The sequence below is a fragment of the Megascapheus bottae genome, chromosome 1 (assembly GCF_031878675.1).
Source record: "Megascapheus bottae isolate mThoBot1 chromosome 1, mThoBot2.hap1, whole genome shotgun sequence".
NCBI lineage: Eukaryota > Metazoa > Chordata > Mammalia > Rodentia > Geomyidae > Megascapheus > Megascapheus bottae.
In genome coordinates this window covers 63,958,412-63,982,630 of record NC_143509.1, presented here as the reverse complement: position 1 = coordinate 63,982,630, position 24,219 = coordinate 63,958,412, and the positions used below count along the sequence as shown (strand labels likewise).

Genomic DNA, 24,219 nt, shown 5'->3' with positions numbered 1-24,219 from the left:
TTTGAAAATCTGAGTATACTCTTAGGGGGTTGTTACCCTTCTATCTTTTCTCCAACAAACATCTTTCTTGGTCATTAGTGGAACAGAAATTAGAGGTAGTAAAGTTAATGAAAGATTGTTTTATTACAGTAGTTAAAAATTACACATTTCTTTCTCTTTTTTTTTGTCAGTCGTGGGCTTGGGCTCAGGGCATAAGCACTGTCCTTGGATTTTATCAAGGTCTGAGCTCTACCACTTGAGCGAGCCACAGCACCACTTCTGGCATTTTTCTATGTATGTGGTACTGAGGAATTGAACCTGGGTCTTCCTGCATGTTAGGCAAGCACTACACCACTAGGCCAAACTCCCAGCCCTTATATATCTGTTTCTTAGAAGATGTTATCTTTTGACTGAGTCCTCCCCAAATACTGAAACCTTTTCTTTTTCCATATATTTTTTATTGTAATTAATAGAAGGTTTACATTATATTCACCAGATAGAAGGTGCATTACTTCACATACATTGATACCCTTTCTCATGTCTTGGTCCCCATTACCCTCCCCCCACTCCCACCCCTCATCTTGTTTTCCCCTCTTCTGTATCCTAGTTCAAATAACCAAATAAGCATATACACAATGAATCAGATAACAAGGTGAAATACCCTAACAATATGAGAAAACCAAGGGACAGCAAAAGAGATGAGAGACAACATAGTACATTAAGGACAACAAGCATTCATTATATGGCTTTTGTTTCTATATCCTGGAGGTCCTTTCCTTTCGAATCATACTATATGGCCCATGTATCTAGGTTTTGTTCTATTGTAAATCTCTGCTAGGAGAGCCCAAGGTTTCTACTGATTATGACAAATGAGGGAAACCACTGAGCCTATGTTCCTTTAAGTCTGGCTTACTTCACTTAATATGATTTTTTTTCTAAGTCTTTCCATTTCCTTAAAAATGGGCGATGTCATTCTTTCTGACAGCAGCATAGAATTCCATTGTGTATAAATACCACATCTTGTTGATCCAATTATCAACTGAGGAGCATCTAGGTTGGTTCCATATCTTTGCTATGGTAAATAGTGCTGCAATGAACATCATTGTGCAGTGGATTTAGAATGCCCTTGTTTCTGGACGATTGGGTAAATGCCAGCACCACTTGTTAAAGAGGTTGTCTTTCTTCCATTATATTTTTTTTTTGGCTCCCTTATCAAAGATTAGGTGGCCATAGGTCTGTGGGTTAATATCTGGGTTCTCAGTTCTATTCCATTGGTCCTCAGGCCTGTTCTTGTGCCAGTACCAAGCTGTTTTGGGTACTATAGCTCTGAAATACAGTCTAAAGTTTGATATTGAAATTCCTCCTGTGCTTCAACCTTTTTCTTTCTCCCTTTTTTCCCTCCCTCCCTCCCTTCCCTCCTTCTGGCCCTTCCTCTCTCTCTTTCTTTCTTTCTTTCTTTCTTTCTTTCTTTCTTTCTTTCTTTCTTTCTCTCTTTTTTTCTTTCTTTCTTTTTTTTTTTTTGTGGGTCATGAGGCCTAAACTTGGCTGGGTGCTGTCCCTGAGCTCTTCAGCTTAAGGCTACCACCGTACTACTGGGCCTGGGCATTGTTCCTGTGCTTTTCAGCTCAAGGCTACCACCCTACCCTTGAGCCAAGTCTCACTTTCCGTATTCTAGAAGTTAATAGGAGGTAAAAGTCTCAGGTCCTTTTGTGCCCAGGCTGGCTTTGAACCTTGATCCTCAGATCTCAGCCTCCTGCATAACTAGGATTAGGCGTGAGCCACTGCTCCTGGCTTTCTCGCTCCTCTTTCTTTCTTTTTTTTTTTCTTGCTTTCTTTCTTTTTTTTTCCCCTGGGGCTTGAACTCTGGGCTCTAACCTCAAGCTTCTCTCGCTCAAGACTACTAGTACTTGAGCCACAGCACGACTTCTGCCTTTTTCTGAGTAGTTTATTGGAGATAAGATTCTCATAGACTTTCCTGCCTGGCTGTTGGCTTTAACCTGTCCATGATCCTTATATCTCAGCTTTCTGAGTACCCAGAATTACAGATGTGAGCCACTTGCGTACCCAGTGCCCTTTTTTTTTTTAAATGGCTGAGGGAGCAGTACTTGGGTTTTTATTTTATTTTTGCCAATACTGGGGCTTGAACTCAGGGCCTGAGCACTGTCCTTGAGCTTTCTCAAGGCTAGAGCTCTACCACTTGAGCCACAACACCATTTCCAGCTTTTTCTATGTATGTGGTACCAAGGAATCGAATCCGGGTCTTTGTGTATGGTAGGCAAGCACTCTACTACTAGGCCAAACTCCCGGCCCAGTACTAGGGCTTAAAATCAAAAAATCAAAGTACAAGCTTGTGAGACTAGAGATCTTCTACTTGAGCCCTATCTTCACCCCTATTTCTGCTGGTTATTCTTGAAACAGGCTTTAATAGGCCCAAGCTACCTCTGAGCTTCCTTACATGGAAATGGAATCTCAAAGACTAATCTTGAGCTAGCCTGAAACCATAATCCTCTCCATCTCAGCCTCCCACCAGCTTGGTATGTACTAGCATGTCCAGCTATGGTTTGAGGAAGTGTCTTGTAAACTTTTATCCTGGCCTGGTGTTGAACCTCAGTATTCTTCTTCTTAGCCTCTCAAGTTGCTAAGATTATAGACCTGAGCCATCAGTGTCTAGCCCACCCTTCTCTATTTTACAGGAAGAAATAAGCCAGGATCCAACATTTAAAATAACTCCAAAAATATTCTTCAAGGTGTTTTTTGATAGGACAAAGGGGAGTCTCCAAATAATTGTGGTCAATAAGATTTCTCTTGGTTTACTGCACTAGGATTGAAATCTCTATAGTAGTTTTCTGGATGTGACACATATGAATGGATCTTCTTTTCTGGGTAGATCAGAAGTTTGGGCTGGAAGAGTAAATATATATCCCGCTGTGTTCTACTGGTGTGGTGTTTATTCTAGGTGAGTAATGTGAACTACAATGAGAAAGGTGGTTCTTTGAAGGTAGATGGATGGATAGTGTACAGAAATGGTATCCATTTTACTTCACTAATACTAAGTGGTGTTAAGATATTTTTGATCTTTACATGAGAAGCACTATAGTGTAGGACTGGTAGAAGGCTAGGCATTGGTGAAGGCCCAATGTAGAGGACATTAATCAATGGTAGTAGTGATGAATAAAGTGTGTGTGGGGGAATCCCACAAAATTATCTGACTGGAAACTTTCCGTTACTTATTTTTATATTTCTTCTGTGGCCTAGACTAAAGGATAATATCAAAGATTTAGGAACACATTTTACTTGTATTCCGTTAGAAGGCACACACCTCTTTCTTTGAAGTCAGTTTTAAATTAGAGGTGGTAATTATTTTCCATGTGCCAAAAAGCTTGGAAATTTATTAAGAGGGACTGGAGGTAGAACCTATTTTAACTCTCTATAGTGTAAAAGGTCTGGAAGGCTGGTCAAAGTAAATATCAGAGCAAGACAGGTACTATTGATTTGTACTCCCTATCCCACACTAGAAAGAACAAGTAAGACCAATATGGCCAAGTATGGAAAAAGACAACCTGATGGACCTAAACTCTTAATTTCACTATTACAATACTTCGTGTACAGTTTGCCTCTATAAATACTTGGGCAAAATGACTGTGAATAAGCAGGCTCCTTATGTATGAGATAAATGCTAATATATGTATATACACACATTCACATACATATTCCAGTTTTCATTAGAAGATTTTGGAAAAGAAGAGAAAAGGGTGGAAACAAATATGAGAAACACACATAGTGTTAACATTGCTACGTTATAGATGCAGTTGTATCATGTGTGAAGTTTTCTAAGAGCATCATTAAGAAAGTGAGACAGTTAGCAGTAGGTACACTGAATGAGACTCACAATCTCTTCCAGCCATGAGCAGAACTGGAGCCTGGTCCATAACCATACACTCTCACCTCACGCGGTGTGTAAACACTGAGGGAGAAAACAAGCCATTTGTAGGCCAAGCTTTTACCATGTTCTGTAGTCGTCTGGCCTAGATGCATATAAACACCTTCCTGCTTCTTCCCTCTTAGGTACTATTTAAGGGGATTTAAGGCACACATGACTTTCTTGGAGTAATTTTCTGGAAAAGGAGGAGAAGGTGTCCTGGATCCCTCGCCTTTCATTGTCATCTGTAACTGGACTTTGTGCAGAAGGAAGGCTCCAATTGCTACTCAGAACAGCTTTGTATCATGTCTGCCTCTGAAACACGCAGAAAACTCAGCCTGAGAGCCCCGAAGTGACCTGTCCTAAAATCTAGGCAAGACACACTGTCACAGTTTGTACTATGGACACTGGGGTGATGCTGTCAGTACAGCACTGCTCCCTAGCGTCTTGCACTTCCCCTGAAATATCCTATCTCATTCAGTATGTAGTAATACACATGGGAGCCACAAAGAGGGGAAAGGTGGAGGACACTGATGACATGGCCTCTAGCACTTTATGAGAATATCCAGAAATTTCTATTTAAATCTGGTAGAAAAATAGTGTCAATTCTATCCTGGAGACATGGATAAGGCCAGGCTGCCAGTATGTATTTTTCCCTTTGTGATAGTTGACTGATTCTGGAGTCTGACAGCAGAGCACAGATGAGCGTTTTCACATTTGTATGAGTGCACAACTTGTCTGTGTTCTCATAAATATATGTAACCAAGAAGTAACGCTCCGGCCCATCTTGAAACATCACAGTTCCCCAGCTGGTGTTTTGCTTCCCACTGCATGGTGGTATTCCTGAGAGGACAAGGAGAGTGGGTCTGAGGTCACGTGACCTTGGAGTCAACTCAGATTAAGGTATTAAGCACTTGTTAGATTGCTTGGGTCCTTTCCAAATATTTAATTAAAATAAATATTAAATTAATAAATGTTGAAAATATAAATAGTACTGCTATATAACAAAATACATAATTTTAAACATTACTATTAATAGAAATAAAAAATATTTTCACTGTTGATTTATAACCAGTCTGAAAGTGGTTATGTCACAAATATTTTTCCCAATTAAATTTGTTTCTGTGAACATTTTCATTTTCATGTAATAAATTTAAAATATTTTCAAGTTTTGGCTTTATACATGGAAATACATTTCATATGCTTAATGTTAAAGGATTCATTTATAGGAGAGAATTCAAATAGAAAACAACAGGATTCATGGAGATACCAGTCTCTGTTGATAACTTTACTGGCAGCATTGCAAGTATTACTTTGGTAGTTCTACTATTTTAAATTTATTCTAAGGAAATAATGAAATGAGTATATTTTAAAAATACATGCAGGGCTGGGAATGTGGCTTAATGGTTTGCCTATACATGATTCCCTGAATTAAATTCCTCTGTACCACATAAACAGATAAAGCCAGACATGGCATTATGGCTCAAGTAGTAGAGTACCATGAGCAAAAGAAGCTCAGGATCAGTGCCCAGGCCTTGAGTTCAAGCCCCACAGTTGGCAAAATATAACCTAGACATATGTAGGATTATTTAGTAAAAAAAAAAGAAAGTTCTCTATATTCCAAATGTCCATTGGTAAGTGACTAAGTCAATACAGAATCCATACAGTGATTATAATGCTGCTGTAATAATAATATGGACCTGTGTTTACTAACATGGAAAAATGGCTAATACAATTTTACATGAAGAAGACTACCAAACAGAAAGTTTCTTTTCCTTTCGCTGTAGAAAGAGTAAGACAAAAACAGAGAAAGAAAAAAAAAAGACAGATAAATGGGTATTATGGACTTTCCAAGCATTTTGAAAGAATTTCACTTTGTTCTTTACCTACACCTCTAGTGTTACAAATCAAGGCAAAATTAAAGGAACACTTCTTAGACTAAAAATATACATTTTTTTCTTTTGGGATAAAGAAGAGTTTACAGAAACTTTGCAAACTTAGAAATTCTACTAGACTTTTATTGCCATTAATTATTACTAGCTCTTTTTAAGGGTGATATTGCCTGACCAGTTTCTTGGTGGCTGATATTACTGCCTACTTCAAATTGCCTCTGAATTTGACAAGGGAAAAACTCAGATTAATATGATGCATTGTTATTCCTGCTTTAAATGATTTTTTCCCAGTCCTATAATTTGAACTCAAGGTCTTGTATTTGCTAGGCAAGTACAAGTACTCTACTGGTTGAGGCATACCTTGTGCCCTTACTTTAAGATGTTTTGAAATACAAAACATTGAAGCACAAGAAATACTGTAAATATTTATAGAGTGCATAATTTGGCAAATTCTGGGGGTTTTGTATAGACTGTTACTTATACAGTGATATTTACAACGAGTTCCTAATTACATAAGAAATTTATCATACAGTATTGAGTTAAAAATATGGTACATACTTATACAAAAATGTATGCCGAATTTTAAAAATACTAGGGGAGACAAGAAGGTGGTCGAGAAAATTGTTAATAGTTTTTTCTATGCTGTAGGATTATGGATATTTTCTGCTTACTCTATATTTTCTTAATATTTTACAATAAATGTGAATTATAAAATCAAGAAAGAAGTAAATATTAAAAAGGAATACAGCTGCTTCATTCAACAGCTGCCAAATTTCACCCCAGATATATCTGTAATTTTGTTTGGAGGCAAATGGTCCTAATGCCATTTCCTACAGAGATCAGGCAAAATAGAATGTACTTACATGCAGATAGCCATCACAGCAACCACCTCCTTCTAAACAATCATTTTATAATTCTCAGAATAAGTGTAAATGAGGGATACTACTTCTAGTGGTAAATTTGGAATTTCTACCTGCCTCTGACCTCTATCATAGAAGCTGCTGGAGTTGAGGTGTCTGTCTGAAATCCTCTGGCATATCTCTAGGTCTGAGAGCTGTTTGTGAAGACTGATGGTCAACATTAAGAACAGAGGCTCATTTACTGCTTTCAAATGAGAATTTCCTTGAATAAAGAGGATGAGAGGCTACCTAAGGTCTAGCATTCATTCTTTCTATCTCTACCGGTTTCCCTCTGCTTTTCCCCTCTCATTCTAATCTGTTCTCTCTGTCTCTGTTTCTCATTCTCCACTCCTTCTCACCCCACCACCACACTTACAAGTACCAGGGTTTGAAGTAAGGACCCTTGCTAGGCAGGCTGTCACTCACGGAAGCCATTCCCTCATCCTATTGCTTTACATTTTGCCTGGGCCGATGGTTTATACTTTTCTTCCTATCTGGAGGATAGGCATGCAGTGTTCTGTTTACCTATTTATTAGTTGAGATGGAGTCTCATGAACTTTTTGTCTAGGCTGGTCTTTAACCTCAATTCTCCCAATCTCAGTCTCCTGAGTAGCTAGGATTACTGACATGAACCAACATATCTGGCTTTCTTTTCTATTGTTAGTACAAACTTCGTTGCCAGCTCTTAAAATTTAGAGATGATTCACATTGTATGAGATTTACAGTAGATGATCTGATTGTCTATCATATATGCATGGTGCATATGAGAGGACTGGTAGTAGGTGGAGAGTAGATTGCGGGGCAGGGGAGGGCAGTACAACAATTATTTGGTAATGAGAGAGGAAGAGGAGAGAGGTGGTGGAAAGGAGCTGGGCATTCTACATGGCCAAGAAGAGGACTAGTATGCTTCTTTGCTCAGTTATAATCTTATTTGTTCCCAGAACAAATACCTCTACTTTCATCAGATCTCTTCTCCACTTATGGTTGGCACAACTTCTCCCACCTACCCCATCCTGTCCCCCAGAAGTCAGTAGGTGGGACAGATACCTTGTGAGCTGTCAGCAGCAGATCCATGAGGGCAGGCACCTGCCTTATCCTTCCTCCTAACAGAGGAGGCATCCTGACCATGTTCCTCCACTCACACGCAGGGAACCGTCTCTCTAGCCTTATTAAGAATCGTCCCGTCTTCCACTCACTCACTCCTGCATACAGAATCTCTCCTCTCTGTGCTGTTCTTCCTATTGGCATTCAAAACCTAGTGGTGTTTCTATTTTCTAAACCTTCTTTTGATCTTGCTTTGCCCCTCCAAGAATTATTACCCTAGCACATTTTCCTTTCTTCACAGCAAAACGTCTAAGAGATGTTGACAGTTGCTCTGTTTCTTCCCCTCTCACTCTCTCCTCATTCCATTACAAATAAGTTAGTGTTTCTATTACATAAACAAAACAGCCTTTGTCAACATCAATAGGACATCCAAAGTATTTGGTTTTAGCCCTTGATCTACCAGACCTCTTAAGAGTATTTAATGCCCTAACCCACTACCCCTGAAACTCCTCTTGGTGTTGGTACTTGTCTGTCCTCTCTCTCTCTCCTTCTCTCCCTCTCCCCCTTTTCCCTGTTTATCTGAGATGTGGTCTCCCTATGTATGAGAAAGGCTCCCAAGTGCTGGGACTGCAATCATGTACCACCACACAAGGCTGATTTTGGTATGATCACATGAAGCTCTTCCTTCTGAATGGACCTTTATGGATTTCAGTTTTCTCTACTAGATGATTAGATGTCTATCAAACTATGATCCTATCTAAGAACTTCCATGCCAAGAGCTTCATTTGCCACTGAATGTAGATTTATCTAGAACTCGGATAACCACTGTGGTCGTGTATACTTAGGAAAGAATTTTGTTAGGCCTCTTGGCTCTGATTTCCATTTTATTCCCCACTCAGTATTTCTTTCTCTTGTTTGCCAGTAATGAATCAACATGTTGACCAAGGCAACTTCTTCATGCCTATTTTCCAGGAGGAAGTTTTCTAAACACTCCTCACATCTTGCCTCTTTCCTTATGCTTTTCCATGGAGAAGAAACAATCTGTTGCTAAGACAGCCTTGGCCCATATTTCTCATTTAGGTACAAGCTAAACATGGGAGTTTTGTATCATCCTTCCTGTTTTTACTTAACTAGTGAGAGCTAGTATAGTGATCTGGTAAAGTGTTAGTTCCATGTAGAGCCACATTTTTCCTTTGGAGGGCTTCTCTCAAGTAAAGGGTGTCAGGGAGCCAAGTTTGTCTCTAGAGTTAAGCTATATTCTTTTGAAAAAATATTTTTATTATCTTTAGTTGTTGCACCAAAGAGATATCATTCAACAGGTAGTTTATGAATACAGTGCATCTTGATAAATGTAACATGTCTAAATATGTCTAAAAATGTATGTTTCTCTAGTTATCTTGTTTTGTTTTGTTTTGTTCTGTTGTTGTTAGTATTGGAAATTGAACCTACGACCTTCAACTTGCTAGGCAAGCACTCTTCCACCTGAATCATGTCCCCAATCCATTTGTTTACATGTTTTTGAGATACACAATCTTATTGACATTGCCTGGGATAGCTTCCAACTTGATGTTCTCCCGAGTGGCTGGAATTACATATGTGTTCTACCACACTTGGCTCCTAGCTACCAGTTCTTTTGTCTTCGTAAACAAAAGATTTAGAACTTGTATGGAGAATATTAATGCTAAAGAAATACTCCAACACTTAGGTCCATGTTTCTGTTTCAAATGCAATTATCTTACTATTACTACTACTATTATTCCTCCTTTTACTCTTCCTCCTCATTTTCCTCCTCCTCCTCCACCTCCTTCTCTTCTTCCTTTTCATCTCTTAAAATCCAGATGAATTACATTTTGCATGAAATTTTCCAGCCCTGAAGACTCCCTTTCAAGATTGAAATGCTCTAGTACTTCCTGAATTATGTCATTCTTTCTGGAACTTAGTCACTTATTGTCTTTCATGCATATAAAAACCACTGAACAGTATAAATGCATTTGCTAACTCAATTTTAAGTTCCTTTAGAACAAGCAAGGGCAGTGTCCTATTTTATATTCTAACTTCCCACTAAACATGATTCTTTATACTTAGTATGTGCTTACTAAAATCTACAGGATGAGGATGAGTGCAGCTGACTTGATGTTCAGGTTCTGATTTAAAGGCCCAAGTTGTAACTGATAAGAGTTAGTGGCTAGATGATTTTCAAAAGGGCTGTAAAGAGAGGCTAATGAAAGAAAAGGTTAGTATGAATGTGTCTCTGAGTTGTAAATTTGTGTGTGTGTATGAATTTGTGTCTATATATGTATATATACGTATATATGCACATACATACATATATTTTATATATATTGTGTTGTGTTTCCACCTTCCTACTCTATTCCTCCATTTTGTCTTATTGAAAATATATAGAACTCATGTTCTGGTAGATAACAAGGCTAAAAGCAGTGCAAGCAAAGGGAGATAATGTTCCTAGATAGTAGATTCACCTATTTTCACTCTCTGAATTAGTCAAAAGATTAAAAAAAATAGCCACTACTACCTTAGCAGGGGAAAAAATGAGGCAAAAGGGTCCCGAAAATGGTGTGTGAGCATTGAAAGACAGTGAATATTTTAAAGATCACTGAACTTAATTTATTCAACCTAAATGCATAAAAGTACAGGTGGGGACATTATTTATGCAGGTATATGCAAATCACTTTTATAAAATAGGCAAAGCCCTTCTGCTTTTTATAAGTTGCCAAGGTGGTTCCTGATATTTTAAAAGCTATGCACCTTTAATGTAATTTCCTAAGAGTTGGAATCCCTTGTAGGAATCACAGTCTTTGTCAGTGCAAGTTTATTTTTTCCCCTCTCCTCTGGGACATTTACAAGGCTCTCATAACCATCACAAAAAGAGTGGTTTCCACAGAGATGTGACTGGAAAAATCCCTTGGAAATTGCTGAGGAGCAAGTCACAGTGTTCAAAGCAGAGAACACAGGCTTTGAAAACATGAACCCATCTGACCTCTTGAATTGAGTACAGTGAATTCCTGAGCTCTGAAACATGGGGCCCGGCTGTGCATGCCATATTGGTGCTATAAGACTGGCAGTAGGTTGGCTGTGGCATGGTCTATTTCAAACTCCTTCACAGTGCCCAGTGTTGCATGTTCCCAGATGACATTTGGTTGGCAGAAGCTGGGCCTCCAAAGCTGGCAGTCTGGAATGTAGCCCACTGTGTTTTGACAAACACATAATTGACCATCTGATCACCAGCCTACGTTCTGCACTCAGGTCACTGGGGGACCTGGGCTTTCAAAAGGTCCCTGCTCCTCATCTTGTTCATCTTCTAAAACCTTTCTCTAGAAAGCAATACATGAACACTTAAACACACCCACACATCTCTCCCTGTTGCAAAAGAGAACATGGTATGTGAGACATAAGCTGTTGAAAATTTCCTGTAAATTGTCCTGGCAGCCCCAAATGAACAAGAGAAAAGTATGCTTATGGTGAACTCTAATTCAGAGAAAAGGAATGAATATACTGAATTGTTTCAACACCCGGCTGTGTGTAAGTTGCCATTCAGTTCAATGGGTTGGAAATTCTGATCAGAGAAAGGCAGCAATAGGAAAATGATAGCAAATGACGGCACTGACTGACTTTGGGGAGACATTATTAAACGGTTTCATTTTCAGGTGAGAGAAAAGGACACGAACAATGTCTTTCAGGATCTGTTTCCCTTGCCCTATGGCCATTACAGGCTGGAGAAGCATGACTCACAGCTCCACCTCACCTGTCACAGCAACTCAGGAGGAAGCTGCTCAGAAGAAGCTCTGGTTCAAATTGGAGTCTCCAGTAAGGTTCCTGTAAGGCTGTATTTTGGCCTGAAATTTGGCCCTGTATAATGTACTTGCCTTTCTCCTAGAAGGCAGGGATGATGCAGTATTCCAAGATAAGCTAGTATTGTGCAAACGTTAATGCCTGTGCCAATCTCCCAAACAGTTGCTCCCCTCCACTCCACCCCCAGATGCTGAACAGGCCTTTGAGTTTCACCTCTGACCGGTTTCCCTGTTCTCAGCAGCCATCTACACTACTATCAGAGTGCTCTTCCTAGAACATACATTTGCTTAAGATTCTCTCCAGCCCCCGAGTCTGTAGGAACAAGTCCAGTCTCCCTTGCTCGGTTCTCTATCTGCCTCTAGATCTGCCTCCTGCCTGCTTCTCAGCCCTGTCTCTCATGTTTCTCTTTTAACCACCATGTTCCAGCCACATGAGACAACTCAGGGTTCTGGATCTGGCTGCTACTTGATGACTCCTACTAACTTATAAGTGCTCATGGTATTTTCCTGATTATGACCCTTTTTCTTGGCCCTCTCTTATATCCACTGGTAAATCCCTTTTTACTCTTTTGATCTTAAGAACCATTTTGGATACCTTACCACATGCAGGTGAGCACTCTTTTCTCTTTCTCTGCGGACATAGGTGGTAGCCTGCCTTCATTTGTCTATCTCTCCTATTAAGCTGCAAGAATGTATTTTAGTCTGTCTTTTGGAAGTGCTGGGAACTGCACCCAGGGACTTTGCGTCTGCTGGACAAGTACCCTACTGCCAAACTATACCTTTTTCAGCTCTAGATGTGAATTTCTTCACAAGAAGTATTTCTTACTTTAGTTCTCAGAATCAAGCATTTCATAACAACCAGCTTTTCATAAATGTTTGTTGACTGAAAGCTAAATAAGGATCCATGTATGATCATGGCAGTGCCATCAGATTTTATAAACATGGTAGGAAACAATTAGCAATTTAAGGAAGGCAGAGGATCCTAGCAGTAAGGCTGATGGTTACCATAGGGATTGGTGATTGGCTGGAATGACAGCAACAGGGGCAAAGGGGATGGATGAGGGCCTTTTTAACAGAGACTGTCATCAAGGTAGCAAATAATCACTCTTAAAAGTTGTACTTTTTCGGGGCCGGGAGTTTGGCCTAGTGGTTAAAGTGCTTGCCTAGCATGCATGAAGACCCGGGTTCGATTCCTTGGTACCACATACATAGAAAAAAGCCGGAAGTGGTGCTGAGGCTCAAGTGGTAGAGCTCTAGCCTTGAGAAAGTCCAAGAACAGTGCTCAGGCCCTGAGCTCAGGCACAGGACTGGCAAAAAAAAAAAAAAGTTGTACTTTTTCTTGTTTGTGTGCTGGTCCTGGGGCTTGAACTAGGGCCTGAACAATGCCCCCTGAGCTTTTAAGCTCAAGGATAGCATTCTATCACTTCATCTACAGATCTACTTTTGGCTTTTTCGATGGCTAATTGGAGAAAGAGTCTTTTAGGTTTGTCTGCCTGGGCTGACTCAGAACTGCAGTCCTCAGATCCCTCAGCTTCCTGAGTAGCTAGCATTGTAGGGGTGAGTCTTCTGGCACCTAGCTACTTTAATTGTTTTAATATGAAAAGGTACTGTGCTTGAGAATGTATCTGAGTCTGAATTGAACAGAAGCCTAACTTATGAGAACTGGGTTTCCCAAGTAGGCCAGGTCTGTGCCACCTGCTTCAAGGCAGCATGGCAGGTTATCGAGAGCTCTTTTCCATTTCTGCTGAAGAGTAACGGAATGGAAAACTCTTGGGGGAAAGTTTGGCAGCTCATTCAGTTCCTCTTCAAATGTGGGTCAAATCCAGATTGGGACACTGGACTAAATTCAGTGCAAAGGAGACAAGGTCAAATTGGCTGAATTCTGCACCTGTCTAGAGAAGCCCTTGAACAGCACTTGAAGTGAGACGCACCAGGGAGATAATGTTCTGATCTGTTCCCAAGGAACGTTTCCTTTCCATTTGATGGGCCCCTGGGGAACCACCCCCGGAGCCATGAGCTATGTCCATAGGGCACTTGAGGACAGCAGGACTGTCACAGCCCCTGTCACCCTGCTGACATAAAGGCAGCCTTAGGATATGAAATGATTCAAGCAAGCATGAAGCCTGGCCCAGGGGTGGGACAAGGTTATGCGTACATAAATGGACTATAGCTCACTACAGGTCATTTTTCCAAGCTTGAAAAATAGGGTCTATCCAGAAGCTGCTCGACTGATGGCTGATGCAGCACAGAATTAGTTTCACATTTCCCTATAAGCCTTTCAATGATTATTATTACTATTTTTTTAAGTCTCAAAGGTTTTCCACTTGCTTTCCAATAGGTGACACACAGATCTCATGTAGTGCTGGTGTCTGAGGCTGGCCAGGACAAGCTGACGTCATCACAGCTGCTGACTCATACTGGGGATGTGTGGATTAATGCCTTGTCTAACACAGAGCTATTATATGAGCTGTTTCTACACAAAAGAACTGTAACGAAAATGATTTGCCAGTCAGAGGCCCAGAAATACACAGTGCTAGGTAACTGAGGGGAGGGATGTGAAGACATAACATGGTAACCGTAAAGTATGCACACTAATATCCTCCAAAGCATTGATGGACTGGCTCTATCTACTCACAGAGCAGAGAGTAAAGGGAGACACTGGGGTTGGTAGATGGACTCCAGCCCTGTGCCATGAATGCAGCATGTACAGCACCCATGTTTGGAAAGTGGAATCAACTGCCTTTCTCTGTTACAGTAAATTTCACATTCGACTTTAGTCGTCACATCTTTTGGAGAAAATGTATTTGCCACTGGCTTCTAGAGGGGTTCAGGGAAGCCACATTAGTAAACAAATGCCATGGGAAGCTCCTATCTGTGAGAATGATTACAACACAAGAAACACATTGGAGTAGAGAGTCAGGGAAGTAAGATATGATGCTGTGAACAGGGACAGTGAGCTGCTGCCAGAAGGATGCTGCTGGTTATTTCTCATATTAGGTAACTGTCACTCCCTGCAGGATTTCTTGGGTGGCATGTCTTGTTGTGACTTTGATTATTTGGTTTATTGCCCCAGAACTTGTTTTCCCATAGCTCAAAGTATTATTTATCCAAAACCACTTAGTGCAGCCTGGTTTGTTTTTTAAACAATGATTGTTCCCTTCATTTAAAATCCAAGTCATTCCTCTCCTCTCCTCTCCTCCCTTCCTCTCCCTTCCCCTCTCCTCCCCTTCCCTCCCCTCCCCCTCTTCCCCTCCCCTCCTCTCCCCTCCCTCCTCTCCCCTCTCTTCTTCTTTCCTTTCCTCCTTCATTTCCTTATTTCTTTCCCCAATGACCTTATATCTTTACCAAAAGAGAACAGTATCTTCTATAAATCTCCTGGAAGTAAATCCTGGATTTCTTTTTTCTTTTCCTACAAGACTTTATAATTTTGCAAACAAATTTTTGCCTATTTACTTTTCAGTCTTGTTTGTCTTAGTAAAGGGATATTATAAATTTTGTCAATAAATGAAAGCTCTGATCTAGAAGGTAAAATTAAAAATGGTTGGACTTCGGGATGGATGAATAACTGAAGAATAAATACTTGCCCATTGATTGACAGTGGAGCAAAAGCCTAACTGGCTGACATCTGGCTGTCGGATGTAAGCTCTAGTTTAGGAGAATGATGATTTTTGTAAATAGGAACTGCAACAAAGTAAAGGGCAGTTTTGGTACTACTTGCCTTAGACCACTGACCTTATTCCTATTCTCATTTTTTATTTTTTTTTGCCAGTTCTGCACTTGAGCTCAGGGCCTGAGAACTGTCCTTGGACTTTTTCATGGCTAGAGTTCTACCACCTGAGCTTCAGCACTATTTCTGGCTTTTTTCTATATATGTGGTACTGAGGAATTGAACCTGGGTCTTTGTGCATGCTAGGCAAGCACTCTACCCCTAGGCCAAACTCCTGGTCCCCCTATTCTCATTCTTAATGCTGATACTGGGTCTTGAACTCTGGGCCCCTTTCTCAGAATTCTTTTTTCTCATGGTGGGTGCTCTACACTTGAGCCACATCTCCACTTCTGGCTTCTTGCTGGATAATTTGAAGTAAGAGTCTCATGGTTTTGTCTTTCTAGGCTGGCTTGGAACCATGATTCCTAGATCACAGCTTTCTGAGAAGTTAGGATTGTAGGCATGAGCCACTAGTGCCTGGCTTTAACAGTATTTTCAAATGGTTTTCCTTCTAAAGGAAAGCAAAAAAGGACACTGGCAAAGCCTTATCTTCTCCTTTCCTCCCGTTCCACAGCCATATCAGAATACACACACTGGAAATCAGTAAGAAGCAACTCTAATACCACCACTAGTACCAACTCCAAATGTACACATAAAAGCTAACACATACTGAAGAAATGCTTGAAACCACAACAAAATAAACTAGAACAGATGATGATAGCAACCAAAATTTCATAACTCATATTTGTACTTTTCCTTAAAGATTAAAAAAAAACCAACAGTTTTACTTACATAATGGGAGGGGACAGATGACAGACTGATGGTCAAGGTTCTGAAAAATCAAAGGACAAAAAAATGAATTAAACACACAATAACACAATGAGGACAAAAAAGGAAATGTGGGTACCTAAGGGATTGGGTGTTACCAAAGGAGCTGATTTGGTCACATGTAGCCCCAGATTAAAGGGGAGTCAGCCTCAGAGAAATTTTCCAAAGGTGTGACTCCCTGCTAACAATAGTACTTGCCAGAGCAAGGAAAGCCAAGAGTGTGGTCCATATCATTCTCACAGAACTGGGCCACCACTTAATACAGTTGCCACCAGCTAGAGTTGTCTAAATTTAAAATTTTTCAAAATTTAAGTGAACCCTAAAAATTGAGTTCCTTAATCACACTAGGCCCAGTTCAAGTGATTTTTCAGCCACAGATACCTTACTGAACATCATGGACACAGAAAATGTCTATCGGTGCAAAATCGTACATTTTTAATTCCAGCTACTTTTGAGATATATGAGTTTGACCCTGATATATTTTTTCTCTTTAAGGGTAAATTTAATGCCTAGAAGACCCTCTGGACAAATTCAACATGTCTGTGCACTGGTGACCCTCAGCCACGCTGAAACTTGGTGCTCTGGCTTCCTTTTCAATTACTGCTTTCTCCAACCTCTTCTCTCCAGCCTGGGAATGCTCCTTTGATGGTGAGAAATCATGACAAAGAGTTTTAAAAACTGAAGCCTCTTTTTCCAAACACATCTCTAATAATGAAAAGTTTGGGTTTTGAAAGAATTGATTTACACATTATCTGTTTTTGTGTTTAAAATTTAAGAATCTCCCTCTATAATCTTCATATTATATGTTAAGTACCATGGGATAGAAAAGACATATTCATTGTTATTATGATTCTCATTCTCTCATAGAAAGATAAAATTAAGGATAAATTTGAAGAAAATTTAAGATCAAATGAAAGTAACAAAATCTGCAAGAAATTAGTAGACAAAGCAAAGGAGAGTCTATCTTGGCTCTATTTAGAATGTATTCAAAATTTAATAGATTATTAAATTCTTAGTGAATCTCATCTCTCTGGCAGGAAGTTTGTAAGCACTTCAAAGAAGACCTCTAAGAAATATGCGAAACAAGCTTACTAAAAGACCTGACCAAGTAACTTTGCACTAAAAATTGCTGAAGCAGAAAACTACCAATTCAAGAAATGTTACTTTTCTAAAAGCTCTCTAAACAAATGTATTGAGGAAGAGATTTCTCCAGAGAAATGGTTTCCTTTATGTGGCATAGGTGAAATCTGCTTGTGTACATGGAGGAGTTAAAGAGTGACAGCCTCCTCCTGGAACGAGAAGAGTTAAGAAAAAAATCCCAAGCCTGGATCACAACTCACTCCAGCTCCAGAAAGGCTGGGGGTCTAACATGCTTTTAAACTGTTTCTCAAAATTGATGGGTTTAATGAAATTTTAAGCAAGATAATTAGATTATATGAATTATTGAAAGTACATACAAAGTTGAAATACAAAACAAAAATGGAGAAGTCTTCAAAGACTTTAAAGGTCTACAATTTTTATCTTTCCTACAAACCAAGACACTAGATAACTGAATTCTTTTCTTCCTTCTTTACTTTGTGTTACCCCCCATTGATACATTATGATCTTTCAAAATTATTCCTGGCTATGTTTTTTTAAAATTTGATTTTATTGTCAAGGTGATGTACATCGGGGTTGCAGTTACATATGTAAGGTAATGAATACATTTCTTGTCGAACATTGTTACCCCCCCCTCATTTTTCTCCCACTTTCCTTTCCCCAATTCCTCTCCTCAGCATATGGGTTACAGGAAGGAAAGTGGGAGAAAAATGAGGGAGGAGGTAATAATGTTCAATAAGAAATGGGTACTTTTTAAAATTATCAAGGAACAACTTATTCACAATAATCAGTCAAAATTATGACTTTTTTTTGATGTGATCAAAACAGCTCAATGTAAATTGCACTTAGATTGCCTAATACACTGAAGGTCTGGAATGAAAAAGTCTTTCCTGACTTTCCTGACGTCAAATGACATAAGAATCCAAGATCGAAAGAAAAATCAGTGTATGTCATAGCCTAAGACAAGTTAGAACCAACTTAAAGTAAAATTTTTATTAAATAATTTTATAATTATCTTTACCTATTAACACAAAATAGTAATATCAACACCCAAATTGATACGAAGGTGAAACATTTAATCTTGTGATTTTTTTATACAATTCATAAGTGTTCATAAAAGTCAAAAGGCCAAAAAAAGTCATAAGGCATCTTCTTCTTGACTAAATTATAATCTAAGTGACTTTGTAATATGTATTATACTACATAGAAATATCTGGGTTTAATTGAAATTGCTGTTAATGATACATGCACTTCCCACCTTAACTATATTGGCCTCCTAGGTAAGTTGTTTTGATATGAAATGCAAAGAATTTTCTGTAATAGAATCACATATTATTTAAAGCTTTTATTTATTGATTTATTCACTCATAGGCTTCTTTTGAGGCAATGGCTTGCTCTGTAGTGTAGGCTGGCCTCAAACTTGCAAATTCTCCTGTTTCAGCCTCCCATGTGCTGAGATCAAAGATTTGAGTCACCATGCCTGGTGTAGACTTGAAACACTTGCACTGACTATTCAAAGTTCAGCACACAACTATATGGCAAAGGATATAAAGCTATAAAGCCAAACATTCCAGGATGTTAAAACAAGGTGTGTATATGAGCATGATGAGAGCAGCAAAGCGACATGGTGCAAAGTAGAATCTGTTTCATGGAGGAATTATTAAAAAGTAACTATCTCCGTGGAACTAAAATTATTAATTGTAAGTTTAAAAATTAGTCAGTCTCATTTCAATTTACATAATGCTCTAGGGCAGAGGGTTTCCACACCTGTGAGTGATGCAAGATTCCTAGGAAAAATCCGTCTCCCAAGACCACTGAAAACTACCAAGTTTCAAGGAGCTTCTGGACCCCTATGAAAATCATCTATGAACCCCAAGTTATTTATCCTTGAACTTCAGGGTGCAGGGAGAAATAAATCTCTTTAAATTGCCTCTAGGATGCTTCAATAAAATGTGACAAGCTGAAATCAGGAGTAAAGAAAAAACGAAAGCAAATTCTTAAGTGGTTAAGAGTGGCTACACACACCAGTTGCTTTAAAAGGTCCTGACTTCTCTCTTTCTCACCCTTTAGAATTTCTCTTTAAAATGTCCACAAGGTTGCTATCACAAAGGGGCCCAGAGTGGAGAAATGCTAATGATAAGAGTTACTATTTACCAAAAGCCTTCTGTGGTGTTAGGCATCTTGGTAAGTAAAGGCTTCTGCAATTTGACTATGGGTCTACACAGGGATGTGGAGAGAGATACAAAGCCACAAAACAGAAAGACATGGCTACCTTCCTGGTGGGCTGCTTTTCCTTGTGAGTAAGGATCTTAGTAGTTGTGTTTGTGAAGGCATTAATTCATCTAGTGGCTATTTCTTGGATGATATGAAAGAAACGAACAGATATCCTTGTTGTCCTCTGGGTACTTCCAGTTTAGTGAAACAAACAAGAATACACAGAGGAGCAGAAAGCAACATTTGTGTATAGTTTTCAGATGCCACCTGAGATTTCAACAGAGAAGTCTTGTTTGTGGCAGTCAGGCACCTGGACCGCTAGTTCACTCTAACTTGAGGATACCCAAGTGGAACTTTGAGAAGTGCTGGTAACAGTGTATCATTTAAAATCTTCAGTACAATAAAAGAAAATACTGTTATTTCCAATTTATTAGAAGGGCAAAAAAAAAAAGACTTGAGAAACTAAGAAACTTACAGCGGCTGGCATCTGAGTGAGTCTGTACCATTCCAAAGTCTACATATTTTTAACCACTAAATTATACTCCTTCTAGGTGTTTCCCACTTTATGTTTCCCCTTGAAATCTGGGCTCATTCAGGATTATGCAGGCTGGTTGAAGCTTCTCTTTGGAAGGAAACAGGTTTGGCTTGATTTGCATTCTAAATATTTCACAGTGGTAAGGGAAAGCTATTATTATACCCATTTTATGGTGAGGAAGCTGAGCCACTTGCCAGCTGAGGTATCTGGCCAGTTTAAAAACAGAATCTGGGTTGTCAGTCTCTCATTCCTCTCTCTTAACAAACTCAAAGCTTCGGCAATGTTACTTAGCCAAAGGCTTTTCTGTGTAAGGGACTCATACCAAGGAACAAAGAGTAAGACAAACTTTTGCCAAGCGGGAGCACTAACAGTGCAATAATAGCATGAAAAACAACTAATCATAATTCACTCACAAAATGGTTACTAAGATTGTGAATAGAAAAGGTAGAGCTTATTCATCATAAGTGAATCAGAAAATTAGAATGTGTCAAAGTACTGATGACAGAGCTGAGGAATTCAGATGCTCTGAAGTTCAGCACTTGTCCTTTTTGTTGAAGAGGGTAAAAAGTGTGACAACCAAGACAGAAATGACCTCGTAGACATGTTGTGAATTTTTCAAATCTTTTATGTTTTCTAACTTCTCTCTCTATGTTAGGTGAGTTTATATCTTTGAAGAGAAAATGTTTTAATAATCCTTTTATGTTCTACATGTATTAGATGAATTAATTCTCATGTGGGAGGTATTCTGAACAGTAAGATGAAGATTTTTACCTTACTGATTTTGTTAATACCTCTCTTCCTTCCAGGGCTCTCAGAGGTTGAGGTACTATTAGGTTTTCAGATTCATATTTCTCTCCAAATAAGTGCCAGCTTCATAGATTTCTGTCAATTGATATTCCATTTTCACACTGGATACATGATTTCCTTTATCTGACAGATTCATGAAATTTTATGCTAGATTTAAAGACATTTCATGCACCCTGCATTTGGGAATTGTTAATTCTCTATTTTCCACCCTGAAAAAGGTTTACAAGATGAAGTCAGTGGGAAGGGTTACTATGATGCACATTTGGGATATAAACATCCCTCTACCCAGTCCTTTAGAGTCTCTTATAGACCAGTTTCTTAAAGTATTTCATTCCTTTTGGTCTGTGAAATGAGGCAATGAATAGTAGAAATGGCCACTCAAATCCTGAGGTCAACTTTTCAAGATCCTACTATTCTGGATTTGTCAAAAGAAAAATGCTAATAAAATCAGAAGGATGATCTGACCTCACCCTGGAAGATGTCTCCCTGTTATGATTCAGATGACGAAGCTTAGAGCAGGAGATGAACCCGGAGGATCACAATGAAGCACAAAGTAAGACTCCATTCTAAGATATGAATCAGAAAGGAGAATGATCACAAGAACTGTGCTCATAAACTGACATGTGGAATTGGAGTCTCCTTTTTACAACCATTTAAAGATAATTAAAAATTCTATAAAAAAGTAAAATTTAAAAATCAAACCCACAGGTTTTTAATTAAAATATTTCATTAACATAAAATGAAATAAATCAGGCATAATGTTTCACACCTATATTCACCAGCTAAGTGGGAATCATTACCAGGAGGTTTGTAGTCCAAGGCCCTACCTAAAAAATAGCTGAAGCAAAAGGGTCTGGGAATACGGTTCAAGAGGTTGTGAACCAGAGTAAGGTTCCCAGTTTAAAACCCCAATACATTAAATAACAACAACAATGACAAGAAAAAAAATACTGTTGGTGATGAAATAAGTACTCATTAAAAATCAATGATCAATAAAGAGAATTTAGAAACTAAAGTTCAACAATTAGACCTTGGACTATTTCTGAGCCTTAGCCAAGACACAGTTTAACATTTACCACAAGCTCCATTCCACCCTCACCCTTCTGCAAGCCCTACTCCAAACTTCCTGATTTTTTTTTTTTTGAACAGGTTTGGTGAGAAATGGTGAAAGCAGAGTTACTGGTGGTGGTGGTGGTGGTGAAGGTAGTGTGAGGATGAATCTGGTTACCAGACAGGTCCTAAAGTACACCTAATTATTTAGCATTAGGATTTTTAGGAACACTTGATAATCTGGGCCTGAATGACATTTTCTCCATACCTCGAATTTCTAGCTTTGCAGATTCTTAATGTATTGGGTATGGGCATCTTTGACCTATAGTAAATTGCTACTCTTGAGGGGATGGGAAAGGCCTGGCACTGTTACTATGCAGCCCAATCAATAACAGACACTTGATCAGAATGCTGCTCACAGCCTACCATCAATGCCATTTGCCACAAAGAGATTGTGCCTATTTCAGTACAAACTCATCCCAAGACTTGGCAGTATATAAACACAGAAAGGAACATGTTAGTGGCACAGAGGGCTTTGGAGTAAATATGGGCACAGCAGGGAAAAAGAAATACCCAGATCAGTGTGAACAGAAGGCTATCTTTACTCAAATGGTTCCTTCAAACGGTTAAAAACAGTAAAAAGAGAAAACTGATCACAGTCAAAGATATAAAAACATATAGATTAAACAAGCAATCATACCTAATAGTCTGTTAGCTATTAAGACACGAGGACAACAAAGGAAAGGTTTGTGTTTTAATGACTTTAGAAAGAGCTTTCTTTATCATAGACTGGAAAATGTTATTTTTGTCCTTGTCACAACCAACTATTTGCTTAAGAGCGTCCAAGGCCTTTCACAATCTGGCCCCAACCCATCTCTAGTTTTTAAATTGTTTTCCTTCCACTGTTCCTATATGTATGTACTATGACAGCCTATTTGCTTCTCCTTGAGCATGCTAAGACATCTGTGTCTCTGAGCCTGTACTAACAGTCCACACTTAAATCTCCCAACTTCACATAGTGTGTTAAACACAGAACAACACTCCAATGTTTGTTGAATAAAAGCTGTTTATCTATTTTAAGAGACAAAGATGATAGAAAAAGTTGTTAAATCAGTAAATAATAGCATCACAGAGAGGTCAAGGAAAAGTTAATTTTAGTGCCTTTTAGGAGTGGGGGCAAGATGAGCTTTAAGATTAGGAAAACTGATGCTCTTTATTCTTGGGTCTAGCCAATGTTATGAGTCAGTTGCTTTTTTGGGAACAAGTTTAAACCTCAAGGTTAAATGAACACAAATGCTCTGTCCATCAGGGTAGAATGAAATAGTCGTGGCTATTTCCAAATCAGCACAGTGAAATTAAAATATGTGGTCCCTTTCTTTGAGGCAACATATAAGACAGGACTATATGATAAGTCTGCTTTGCTGTTTGGGTATGGAAAGATCTATAAAAAAATAAGTGTGTATTTAAAACTGAGATAATTAAGCCTAGGGAAGAGGAATTGAGGTGTGTCCTCAGGGTTGTCTACCTATAAGACAACTCTTTACAAAGGGGATAATGATCAGTGTGTTTGTCCTCCAGCAAAATAATATTTAAAAAATTCAGTAAAGAATTTGAGACCTACAGATAAACATTTTAAATATGTAAGTAAGAGACAATCAAATACATTGCTAAGAGCAGTTATGAAATTTCTTTTCTCACTGCTCTTTAAAAACAGGAAAGATTCTCATCTATTTTCAATGAAATAAATGCATCTCTGCCTCCAGCCAGGAGAAGGAATTCAATAACCTCTTATCTTGCTTAGCTCTATACAATGCCACAAAATCCTATAAACGTTGACCCTAAAAGTTACACAGAATTACAAGAGTTTAGTAAAACAGATTCCAAAGTTAAAAGAGAACCAGGCAATACAGCTAGTAAGTTCTTAAATTAAAAATAGTATATGCGGTGCTTAAGTATTGGTTTAATTCACCAAATGTGTATGACACAAAACTTAGGAGAAATGGACTATACTTTTCTTTACTTTTTTAGCTTACCAATTAGTTAGAGAAAACACTATAACATTTTATTCTTTTACATCTAAAATTTACCTGAATATTTCATAAACCTGGTATTTAATATGCACATAAACTCAATTTCAAATGAAACAAAAAACTAGGAAAAAAAGCCCAGAATGTAAGAACTCACTATTATTATCCTCAGGAACATCTTCAAAAACATTAGGAGAACCAGCAAAGTATTCCTTTAAGTGATCAAAATTGGCACCAGACGGTAAAGCAACAGATCAGATGAAGATCTAAGAGGGGTGGCAAGTTACCGGCTTTCTTTTCTATTTACCTTGCAGCTTTGGAGCTCAGTAGAAGTGTCCATTACATACAGCACAGACGCAGATGAACAGTTTCAATGACCTTATCTGAACTGAATTCATTTAAAGCAGTTTGC

General features: G+C 38.7%; 1 protein-coding gene across 7 annotated transcripts in view; it reads right to left on the bottom strand.

Moving 5' to 3' along the window:
* Positions 1-24,219, bottom strand: part of Zbtb20 (zinc finger and BTB domain containing 20) — a 703,280-nt gene that overhangs the window by 149,356 nt on the left and 529,705 nt on the right. For 2 of the 7 annotated variants that reach the window (XM_090346099.1, XM_090346074.1), the window contains exon 1: positions 16,041-16,082. The exons of the other annotated variants lie outside the window; for them this stretch is intronic. The gene's annotated coding sequence lies outside the window, so the exon portion shown is untranslated. Of the gene's footprint in view, positions 1-16,040; positions 16,083-24,219 lie in introns of those variants that run through there. 7 annotated transcript variants of the gene reach the window in all.